General features: G+C 35.0%; 1 pseudogene; it reads left to right on the top strand.

Moving 5' to 3' along the window:
- The first annotated feature begins 554 nt into the window (after nucleotides 1–554).
- Nucleotides 555–13,326, top strand: part of LOC127872374 (uncharacterized protein DDB_G0271670-like) — a 33,850-nt pseudogene continuing 21,078 nt past the window's right edge.

The raw sequence follows: 13,326 nt of genomic DNA, 5'->3' as shown, positions 1-13,326 counted from the left end.
CATGTTTCTATAAGCTGTAAAAGATTATTACAAACAACAATTATTATCTTTTTAAATGCAGACACTTTAAAAGACTGTGGGTGCGGACCCAGGATCCTGCGATAAATCAAACGGAAAGGTACTTAAGGTACTTAAGCTACGTTGATGAAACTCGGACATTGTTGACGCCCTGTCTTCAATAAATACTGGTTTTTAATTGAGGTTAAACTTACAAATGTATTTGTTAGCCAATTGACGTGTATCGTGCTATTTTGAAATTATTTTTAAAATAACTGGGCTAAGCATTGGTTTCGGTAGAAAAGTACTGCAACAATTTCGCTAGATTTGAACACATTTTAACTATCCGCATTATGATATTTTGATTCAATTTTTCACATTTATACCAAGTTAGTTTTCATTTGACCGCCTTGCGGATACAGATCCATTAGCATGTGCTTGTGTATTATAATAACAATTAATGAGTTAATTTACTACTTACAGTATCGTTATTTTCATCAACATCATCGTTTTCATCGTTATCATCATCCATCATCATCAACATCATCATCTCATCATCATCATCATCATCATCATCATCATCATCATCATCATCATCATCATCATCATCATCATCATCATCATCATCATCATCATCATCATCATCATCATCGTCATCGTCATCGTCATCATCATCTTCATCATCATCATCGTCGTCGTCGTCGTCTTCGCCCTCGTCCTCGTCCTGCTCCTCCGCCTCCACCGCATCATCAGCAGCAGCAGCATCTTCATCAGCAACAGCAGCAGCATTATCGTCACTATCACCAACAACATCGTTATGGTCGTCATCGTCGTGATCATCATCATCAGTGTCATCATCATCATCATCATCGTCATTGTCATCGTCGTTGTTCTTCTCCTCGTCGTCGTCATCGTCATCATCGTCGTCATCGTCATCATCGTTATCATCATGAACAATTTCAACAACCGTAAAAACTATCGCTCAGCTCATTTTTGCGGTGAATTCGGATGATTCTCTTTTTAATTACGACTTATATCAAATCTTATTGATTAAAAGAGTTTGCGGCTTAATGCATTAATAACTAAAAAATAAAGTTGATAATATTGAAAATCAATGGTTTCAATTGTATTTATCCGTTTAAGATGCAGTATTTGACCAATTCAATTTGTCGCTAAAAGTATTCATTACACATTTAATCCAAAAAGCGTTACGAGTTGCAATAGAAACTATAATCGCATTCCGATAAAAATGGTGTCTGTATTAGGGCCTGTTTAATTTCTACGCTTTATTGCAATTCATAAAAATATTGATAAGGGTACCGATATATCTAGACACACTCTGTTATCCAAACAATCCTTGTGATCATAAACAAATTAACAATGAAATATAAATAAAATTAAATGATAAAAAATGGTATTTTCCTTTTTGCTGTTGCTAGTTATCAACAGAGTAGCAAAACTTTTAAATATAAATTATATTCAATTCATAGCACGCTTAAAGATTTGAAGTTAATCTAAATCTATAAGCACAAACATATTTATGTTTGTTAATACAAAGCTGTAGCAGTTTTCTGATTGCGCTTGAAAAGATGTGATTGTTGTTGTTGCATTAATAGTATCATTAGTTTGTATTTCCACATTAGGTATTCGACCATACATTTTGTTTTTAATCAGATGTCTTATAATTGGCATTGCAATATTTCAATAACGAGTAATCAACACAATTGACTTGATGTATTTTTAATTGTTTATCCATATTATCATTAATAATTGAGGGAAAAATAAGCTGTGTCATTTTTTTATTTTACTTATGGTTCAGACAACTCTGCTTTTACTATATGCCGTAATAATTATAAGTTTCCGGTCACTTAAAGATATTGTTTTTCGTGTTGGAAAATTTTAATACGAACAATATTTAGAGACAAGTGTGTTATGTTCGTTTGTCAATTATTTAATTGAAGTAGAAATAATACATCAATGTACATAATTTTATTGTGTTGTTCCCTTCGTTCTGTACTTTAAAAATACAACTTAACATCTTTTCAATCACCTGAAATAATATGTAAAAAGTAAAAACAATAAACGTTTGGCTTTCTTAATACGATATCATTTCAAACGCTGTTGGAAGGAACCATTGCTTATTAGAGGTTTACAAGGTAATTTACCCAAGTACGCAAATGTAATGGTCGATTTCCCTTAGGCATGATTCTGTTTTATTACTTTAATCCGGTTGTAAAAATGCATGATCGAAGGGTCATCAGATAAAACGGCCACCGGAAAAACTTTGCGAAACCGAAATTTCGCAAACTTAAGTACCCTTTTTCTTAAGGATTTGCTACTTTGAGACATAGTATGCGATAAAAGTCTTATCGTTGATTAATAATTGGTTATTTTCACTCAAAAAACGCGTTTTCTTCACTATGAAATTTATAAGCAAAGTTGGAGTTCCCATGGGATTTTTGCATTTTCCCATGGGATTTTCGATTTTCCCATGGGATTTTTTCTCCCATGGGATTTTTTTTCTCCCATAATTTGCAAATGGGAGAAAAATCCCATGGGATTTTAAACATTGTAAAAAACGTGTTTTATTTGCGTTTGCAAGTATTTTAACGTTATTTAAGGACTGTATATTGGTTTTATGCCAATTATATATTAAAATATTTAGTAATAAAAAAATCCCATTTTAAAATGGGAGAAAAAAATCCCATGGGATTTTTTTCTTATTTTGAGAGATTTATTCATGAAACTTTCAGAAACATCATATTTTAAGAAATGATGAACAACTACGATATTTTAATGCGTTTAGTCGTGTTTAAAAAAAAAAAAAATCCCATGGGATTTTTAAATCCCATGGGATTTTTAAATCCCATGGGATTTTTTCACCCATGGGATTTTTTCTCCCATGGGATTTTTTCCAATGGGATTTTTCAGTTTCGTAAGCCGAATAAGTTTCTTAATGCGAAAAACAACAATAAAGGAAATAATAATTATAATTTTGAATAATAAATTGAATAATATAAATAACATGAATATTTTTAAAATGAGTTACAATTAAAGGTTTATGCTAGTTGAACTTATCATTTCTTGTTCGAGCAGATGGTTGAGTCCAATTGGTGAGTATGCCAGCTTAGAACCAGTATAAATGCATCGCAGACAGACAACGCTGTCATACTGTACACACCGCTGAGTAACAATCTTTATTGCATTTCATTTTGCAACAGAAAATGAACTCCGTAGTATAATTGATCTTATATATGCCCTCTGCTTTTGAAAGCGTGCAACACATTAACATAACAATAAGTCCATGCCAAAAACTATGTGCAAATTCCATTCAAAGCTATATACACATTATAAAGGTCAGATGACCCGCGTCATCCGAAAATGGGTCTTATGTCATATGCGGCCGAAGTTGGTCCATCCTAGCTTGTCCAACCGCGCAGTCTGGTCAGGTACTACGCTGACTGATATATAAAGTCAAGCCATGATTCGTGGTCTCATATCCAAACTCGGTAGCTCCTGTGCGAAACTTTCACCGGAAACGACGGCACCGAGACGGGCGCTCGAACTTTGCGGATGCGCGTTATATGTTATATATAATAGCGCGATGTGTTTTTTCTTGCCTCAAATTAGTAAGCCCAATCAGCGTTTTATTGTGTTCTTTGCTTCTACTATTAACAAGAACTTCAACTGATACGAACATGAATTTTATTTTAATATGTTTATTTAATGCTCGGAAAACTCATTGTATATTTAGACTACTACTTATAAAACAAAGTCGGGTTTTCAACATCTGTTTTCGGCATAAAAATTGTTATTCCAAACCAGATTTTATGCACTTTACTGTACAAAATACCGTTAGGGCCACCGTGGTTACTCATTAAAATCCAGAGGGCGAGAATGCGAAAACGCGAAAGTACGATGACGACAGTGCGACAATACGATGGCGACAATGCGTTCGTACGATTGCGAAAACGCGCTAGTACGATGACGACAATGCGACAGTGCGACAATACAATGGCGGCAGTGCGATAGTACGGGGGCGACAATGCGATAGTCATATCGTACTGTCGCCGTGGTATCATCGCAATGTCGCCATCGTTCTATCGCATTGTCGCCATCGTATTGTCGCACTGTCGCCATCGCATTTTCGAATTGCCGCCATCATACTATCGCGTTATCGCATTGGCACCATCGTACTATCGCACTGTCGGCTATCGCCATCGTATTGTCGCACTGTCGTCATCGTATTTTCGCACTGTCGTCATCGTATTATCGCACTATCGAACTGTAGTATTGTCTCCATCGTACTATCTCACTGTCGCCATCGTATTGTCGCACTGTCGTCATCGCACTGTCTGATTGTCGTCATCGTATTATCGCGTTCTCGCATTGTCGCCATCGTACTATCGCATTGTCGCCATCGTATTGTCACCCTGTCATCATCGTATTGTCACATTGTCGCCATCGTACTATCGCGTTCTCGCGTTCTCGCCCTCTGGATTTTAATGTGTAACCACGATGGCACTAACGGTATTCCGTAATACTGCTAAAGCACAGTATGATTAGGTCACTCCCAATGCTCAAATCTCTATGTCTATTTTAGTAACAACACATGTCTATGGAAGGATATTTAGGTAAAAGTTACATCATTCGTGGTGAATATTTACATTATGACTGATGCTTATTCTAATTTGCTTTATGACAATTCCAACATGCTTGTTGTCTATTCGTTTATACTTGATGATTGCTGCAACATTACATCATTCATGAATAATATTTACATTATGCGTGATGTTTATTCTAACATGCTTCATGACAGTTCCAACATGCTTGTTCTCTATCGGTTATACTTGATGATTGTTTCAACATGCTTGGTGACTATCCAATGTTTGTGTGTTCATTATTCCTGAAACCAGTCATAATCGGTTTTGCCACTAAGCGTCATTAACAACGGCAGTTAGCAACAGGCAGTAAGCAGAATGCAAGTTACTAAATTATGACATCAGGTGGCGCGCGTTTATTTTCCGTATGTTGAATAAATTACTTTTCGGAAAAAAAAGCGAAAACATCCGAATCATTTTGACTAGTAAACTGAATAAGCTGAATTAGTTCCCTTCGTTATATAATCTCCATTAAACTAAATACGTTCATTATTGCCATGAAGACCAGTAAGTTTACACAATGAATTGACTGCCGTGAATGTTTTTGATATTTGTAAGATGCAATTGGCACTCAAGAAATTATACATGTATTTTATTCAGAACATAACGGGGCTGATGTGTTGGAATTGTGGCCCTTCCCTAGTCCAAATAATTACAGTAGACGTAATCTACCGATGTGCATTGCATATCGACCTCATATTTATAAAGTAGCCCAAACCCCCATTGCCACAGACCTGTGCGTGAAACTTTCAGATTTCTCTAGTCTGTTTACCATGCTACAACTACAATTTCTATAAACACATGTTTATCATTTTAAGACTATATAATGTCTGTGGTATACAGAGAAACCTGAAAGTTACAAGTACTCGTGTCTAGTACTGTACAACTATTGTACTCCTCGTTGAGAAAACAACTACTTCATCTACATGTATTAAAATATCATAAAACATAATTTTCAATCACGTTGGAAAAAATCAATAAATAAATGTCATATAAACAGGTTTGTCATGAACGTTGACGTCGCTCTTGGTTACCAGAAAAATTCCCACGCACGGATTTCAACCGTCATTGTTTACAATCAATTAAGTGCATAAGTACTTGAATTTGTATAGTGTTTTTTAAAAGTGTCCAGCTACAGGTGGTTAGCGTGTGGCTATAATACTAGTTAGTGAAAACATATTTTGGAATGATAAGTAATCATATTATAACGAAAAATCAACTTTTCTTAAAAAAAATAAGTTAAATATATATTCAACAAGGTATCCAACTCGAAATCATCCGAAAACGGGATGCATCGTTTTAAACAGCCATTACTTCATCAATTTTGCAGCGATTTTCACGATCTTGGTCTTATTCAACGCAGAAATAAATTTCCTATCTGGAAATGTATATGTCTTGCAATATTTTTACAAATACTGGGTCAACTTTTAAAAAATAACACGATACACAACTCGCGTGACCCAGCTGTGATCGATCAGACAGTATTCATGACTGAAATCTTCACGGAGAAATGGGCATTTTCCCTGCAAAGTTCACGAACCTCGATACCATAATTCAATAAAACGTATGAAAAAAACATTCTTACCGTGCTTGCCGTAGAATTATGCATCAAAACTAACTGTCAAGCGCATTTTCAAACCTTTGTTTACATACATTTCAACCAACTGACATTTTAAACACAAGAGTGATTTCATTGCTCCAATGCGGAGTTGTGTCTTTACAACTGGAGATTTCATTCATAAATACGGTCTGATCGATAACAACTGGGTCAAGCGAATTATGTATAGCTTTATTTCTTAAAATTTGACCCAGCATGTGTAGAAATATAACAATATATATACATTTCCTAAAAGGAAATTCATTTCTGCGTTGAATAAGACCGGGTCATGAAAATCGCTGCAAAATTAATTTAGTAATGGCTGCTCAAAACGATGCACCCCGTTTTCGGATGATTTCGAGTTGGATACCTTGTTATATATAAAACGGTAGTGATTTTTTTTTATATAGAAAATTTGATTTTTCGTTATAATATGATTATTTATCATTCAAAAAGATGTTTTCACTAATTATTATCATAGCCACACGCTAACCACCTGTGTGTCCAGCACGTGTGCCGGGAGAACAGGGCTTAATGTATTTTTTGTTAAGCTCTATAATATTTATATCCAATCTGTATGAAAAAATGTCGGTGAACATTATTCCGGTGTTAATTTTTGAAAATATTGAGGCATTCGTTAATTATGGATCTAAAACGGAACATTAATCCGCAAAAAAAACACCGGACATATTGCATATTAGATCGGACACATGAAATTATTTCGAAAGAAAGCAATAAGAGTTTCAATTCTACATGAGTAAGTCTCGCTGTGCACGATTACGCTCTTACTGCTCGTGTATATTTGACTCTTGGCAAATACCTAGTGTTTTATTTTGCTTAATCTAAATTGTGTCATGCATCTATATGTACTTAAAGCAGCATGACCAACAGCTCTTTCATATGTGAAAGAGATTGACACGAAATACCTACCCATCTATAATAAAGTTTATATGTGCACTTCAATATTATAGTTTTAAAGCATTTTATGTGGTGCAATATAAAAGTACTCTAGTAAATTTGAAATTATGTAATCGATTTCCTCTCAACATACATGCAAAGTTCCAGATAACTTTTTCAGCAAAATCTTGTTTTACACTCTATAATAATCCAGCCTTAAAGTCTATTATTAATTCTTTTTTTTCAGGTAAATATAATTTTTGGCACATCCGCATTTAGGTTTATAGTCTAAGAAGAGCTAATGACAATTGCCGGGTTACAGCAGACTTTTTGCGATAAAAGGACCAGATAATGGAAAACGTTCGGCTTTTCGACTGTTGTAAAGATGGTCTGTTATTCATAATAACGTTAAAGTGCTGTTGATTTCATAATTGTAATGAGGGCCTAGACGAGTGGGAACTCATTGATAAAATGTTTACATTATATGCATTGATATTGAGTTTTACGCATGATCACACATTTTGAATTCTTATTTTATTTTTCCAATGTGTAACCGTACGCACAGAATTTAAGTCTACTTTTTTACTAAATTTAATTCATTTTTTACGACTTTAAGCGTCTTATCTGGAGCTCTGCATACATGCATTAGTAGCATATATTGAAATATATCCATAGACTTTCTTTGGTTATTGAAGGTAAATTACTGTACAAAAATTATGGTTAGTCATTAACCAAAAAAAAGTTAAGTCTACAAACACGCGGTTAATTTCGGTTCAGTAGCAAATATCTTACAAAGGTGCGCAACTTCTCCTATAACATAAAATTTCCGTTATACGCCGTAAATTTCCGTAGTCCTCCGTAGCATTTCGGAATGACTGTCAATTGACATCATTGTATCATGCATGATAGTATGTTGCTTTGTGCTTGGGTGAAACTCACATCTTACCATCGCGTTAATTTATTAAACGCATTAATATTTGATTTCATTATGCACTGCGCCTATTGCACAAGTCTCTCTGCACAAACCAACATACACATATGCAGCATGCAATTAACGAACAAGAATGTTGCATCTGTACACATGCATGATACCATTAAGCAGAATGTAAATAGACATTGGACATCAGGCAAGATGTAAGTGTCATCAAGCATGAAAAGGTGTCTACATACTAATTGAAAGTACCATCAAGAATCATGACACAGTCACAAAGAAGGATGTAATTTTTACCTAAATACCCTTCCATATTTGTCGGCACTGTGTGTTTGCTTAATTTCACTGAAGAACGTCTACTAGTAAATCTTACAAAATAAGTGATAAATAAGACTGAGTAGCAATTTTTTCGGCGTTGCTGTTTAACGTCAAATTTGGCCTTTCAACGAACTTCTTAAAAGCCCATTGAATTTTAATGAAGAAGTTTCCCGCTTGTAGGTCCGAATGAATTAAATCAAATTTTGCAATTGGCAATTTGATAGAAATCCCCATAAAACATTGCACATAGCTTTCTGAAATAAACAGGCCACATTGAACGCATTCACGATATCCAACAGCTCTCTTTGCAAAGACCTATCTAGTGTTTCTTGGCCGTGTAAGATCTATAATTAGAACATCGTCACCTAAACATCTACTAATAGAAGAGCATATTTTGGGGAAACAAATTCAATAAGAGTATAAAACGTCCACGATCAATAATGTGTAGTTTGTTAAAGATATCACGGCAGTAAAAACATAGCACTTTAAAGAGACCACAATCTGGTACATTTGGTCAATTGTTGCGTCCGTGGCGGACAATACATTTTTAAAAAGAAAGCGTACAAAAAAGCAAACACAAAGTTCTTCGTAAGCTTGTTTTAATCTTAAAAACACATAATCGACAGTCATTCCAGTCAAATACAATACTAACAGTCAGCACTCTAGAGATCAAAATTGCGGATATAAATATTTAATTCAGGGATATCAAGTGTATCAAGTTCGAATTCCGGAAAAAATAGCCGGTAGTCTGGGGCATTAGGTCCCTTACAGGGATAAAAGGAAAATACCCGCCCGAGCCGTAGCTAACTGATTTATTGTAGTCTTTCTAGTTGCAATTTCTGGTGAGTACAATGCGGAATATTACGGATATTTGCAACATGTCGAAGATTTTCGGAAAGTAGCGAAGAGGTTTTAATATTCAGTTAATATTCATGTCCGTGCCGGCCGCTAACTTATCAGAATCAATAAAAAAGAACCAGGAAAAATCGGTACCGATCGCAAATTTCCGGAATTCCGATAAAGCTTCAACATAATTTGTTCTCAAATGATCGCGTACTCGAACGAATCTGTCCCTACGCCTCCAACTCCCTTTAAATCTCATCGGACTCACATTGATCTCAAAATCTATCCTTGACGACTCAAATCATATTTCCTGAATAGTTTGGCCTATTGACGTCCCTGTAATTATAACAATGGTCTTTTGGATAAACACCGCTAAGTTGTTGCAATATAATAACCGTTTAAAATAGTTACCGGTTTTCATTTAATAAAATGATTAAGTCATATTCGAGATTTCAGCGATTGCCAATATTTTGCTTTTGTTTCTCATAAGCATATGGTGCTTGGTATCTGCTATTGACTCCTATGTAGATTGCAAATATTACATAACCCTTACAGCGGCCGAGCGCAGATATCTGCATTTGAAGAAAAATCTTTGCGCATTAATTTAATTCAAATCTCATTATCATAATCAAAATCATCATCATCGTCGTCGTCGTCACTACTACCACCACCACCATCATCATCATCATCATCATCATCATCATCTTCTTCTTCTTCTTCTTCTTCCTCCTCCTCCTCCTCATCATCATTAACAACAACAGCAACACCAACTTAACATCATCATCAAACAACGATAAACATCGGTAGCATACAATGTGCTTCATCAACCATACATAATTATATGCGTTAAAACACCATAATAGAACAGCATGAATGAAGCTGTCTATTACTCTTTTATATTTCCTATACCAATATTTTTGTTTCGTTAATTGAAGGACTAGTTGAAATCTTCTATAAAAGCCCTCCCACCCACCCCCCCCCCCAAAATAAAAAAAATAAAACATAATAATAATAACCCTAGCAAACAACAATAAACATAGGTTAGTTAGTATACACTGTGCTTTAGCAACCATGCATAATGAATGTTTATGACTTCGGACCGTTGTGATCAAATTAAAAAAGCAAGATGGTATGTATGCGGCACACAACACATAGATAATTATAGTTTTATACCTTAAACGTAGTTCATCAAAATAAAGATAAGTTATTATCTATGTAATACTTAAATTAGGTTTATAACGTATGCATATTTGTCTAAAACTTGTGAAATGTGATTCGTAAGCCGACGACAACATTAACATTCGGACCCTTCTCCCCACCTAACAATCGAGATTAAACACCTGTGGAGATCCCGATCTTATCAATGAATAAACCGGTTCAATGATGTCAAGTCAAATAAAACATACTATTACTATCCAAATAAATATCTATCAAAAATTGTAAATTGATATACCTACTTAACTAAAACTAAACTTAAACGATTAGCAAGAAAAATATATAAAGAAGAAGCAGGCAAAGTAGACAAATTAATTGTAACATATGTTTTCTCAGTCTCCCACTGTTGAACAATATAAATAGTATTTATCGCCACCCCAAAAGGGATCTTTATCACACGTTTGGCTCAACTAATATATAATTGTGACAGGACAAACTGTCAACAAATACCTTGTTAATGTTTTATACATAACTCCAATCAAAGGTCAACTTCCAAGGAAACTGCGGCATGTTAAAACTGTTGATTATGACAAAATGTTGTTTAGTACAAATCAGTACAATAGCGTCTGTTATGTGGCCTATACTAATCCAGTTAAATAAAACTTTAATCGCAGAAAAGTTTAGATTCTTTACACCTTTAAAGGGGCCTTTTCACAGATTTTGGCATTTTTTTTAACTTATTCATTAAATGCTTTATATTGATAAATGTAAACATTGGATCATAAAAGCTCCAGTAAAAAATCAAGAAAAAAAAAAAAAGGAAATGTACATTGCCCGGAGCAGGGTTCGAACCAGTGACCCCTGGAGTCCTGGCAGAGTCCTGTAGTATAAACGCTTATGCCTACTGAGCTATTCCGCCGTGTACACATTCTCGACGTATTTTATACCTTATATAAGCAATCTTCGTAGTTTCACAAAATTTAACGACAAAACAGAACTCTCCAAATTATTCAATCGTTTCGCGTTGCAACGCTTTATAATTTTTAGGTTTTAAAATCGTCAAAAGATGCATATAATGGCTATATTAGAGCATGGTTAATGTTCAGTATTACTGTTTCCTCACAAATATCATAACTAAAACGAAAACTTACGAATCTGAAACAACTTTTTTCAATTTTGTCAATTTACCAAAGCGTGAAAAGATCCCTTTAAGAATATATATATAACAGTTCTTTCCTGTTTTAACAAAATGATACATTTAAAAATAAATTATGAAGCATCGCTAGCTGTATTAGAAAGAGAAGTAGAAGGAGAATTATTATCAATAGTAGCAGTAGCAGCAGCAGCAGCAGTAGCAGCAGCAGCAGTAGCAGAATCAGTAGCAGTAGCAGTAGCAGTAGCACTAGCAGTAGCAGTAGAAGTAGCAGTATCAGTAGCCGTATAAGTAGCAGTAACAGTAGCAGCAGCAACAGCAGCAGAAGCAGCAGCAGCAGCAGTAGCAGTAGCACTATCAGAAGCAACAGCAGCAGCGGCAGTGGCAGTGGCAGCGGCAGTGGCAGTGGCAGTAGCAGTGGCAGTAGCAGTGGCAGTAGCAGTGGCAGTAGCAGTAGCACTATCAGTAGCAGCAGCAGCAGCACTGGCAGCGGCAGTGGCAGCGGCAGTGGCAGTGGCAGCGGCAGTGGCAGCGGCAGCGGCAGCGGCAGCGGCAGTGGCAGCGGCAGTGGCAGTGGCAGCGGCAGCGGCAGCAGTAGCAGTAGCAGTAGCAGTAAGAGTAGCCGAAGCAGTAGCAGTAGCGGCTTTTTGCTTTTTTGTTTTAGAAGTGTTTGTCGTATAAGAAGAACGCAAGGAAGACAAATTAATTGTAACATGTGTTATCTTAGTCTCCGTTGTAGTAGTATTTGTTGTATCTACACAGCCATTTTTCAGTCACCTGAGAGACATGTTTTTATAAGAGATTTAATTGTGGACCAATACATCGTGTATTAATATCAGTGTACCCACTGGGACACCACATGGGGCGAGGATTAACAGATAAACTAGGCATTCAACTAATTATGCGCCTAGAGGCAAACAATACTATAACTTACTGATAATTTTAGGATTGGGATGTGTTTGTATCTTATTTGAAATTAGCTAGCTTAATTCAAAAACTAATTATAGCCTCAATATTATCACAAGAACATCATCACATATTCATTGTGCAATATATAATCATATCACCATCACAATATGCCAGAGCGTTAGTATTTATTGTGCATACATATCCTACAGCAACATTTACAAAACTTATTACAAACCAACCGCTCAAGCTTTAATTAAGATTGATTTCAATTTATATTATGACATACATTAAAGATCACTGTCAATTAATTAAAAAATAGCTTGATGCTTCGTACTCAGCGATTTAAATAAAAGAAACGTTGCGTACACAATAATTGGGGTTAATAAAAAAAGTCTGCAATTAAAATAATCAAATTTAAATAATACTAGATTTAGTTTCAAATTGTCGCTCAAAAAATGTATCAGTTATCTCAGTTACTAGGGAATCGATTTGTTTAATCTCCGCAATCCAATAATAATTATGGTGTTTGTATGACAAATAAATAGCTATTCGTCATTGAATGTATGATACTCATAAAAATATTGAAACAATAACCACAACAACAACCACATATGTGATTATGTATATATCTTCTTCAGATACTCTGTGTCATACTTTCAAAATTATCCTCATAAGATTCATAATAATAAAATAAACACTATTGCAATCTTAGTAAAAACCAACTTAGCCGTTATGCTAATGATTTTATGTTCAGTATGCGTGTACATTTCAATATTATATAACAACAAGTGTTCACAAATACCTATGTTTAATAAATATTAAAAACATGAGAACCAATGAAGGTATTTCATTTTAATAGACTAGT

The sequence above is a fragment of the Dreissena polymorpha genome, chromosome 3 (genome assembly GCF_020536995.1).
Source record: "Dreissena polymorpha isolate Duluth1 chromosome 3, UMN_Dpol_1.0, whole genome shotgun sequence".
Lineage (NCBI taxonomy): Eukaryota > Metazoa > Mollusca > Bivalvia > Myida > Dreissenidae > Dreissena > Dreissena polymorpha.
The sequence above is the reverse complement of the archived record's forward strand: the minus strand, read 5'-3'. Positions and strand labels throughout refer to the sequence as shown.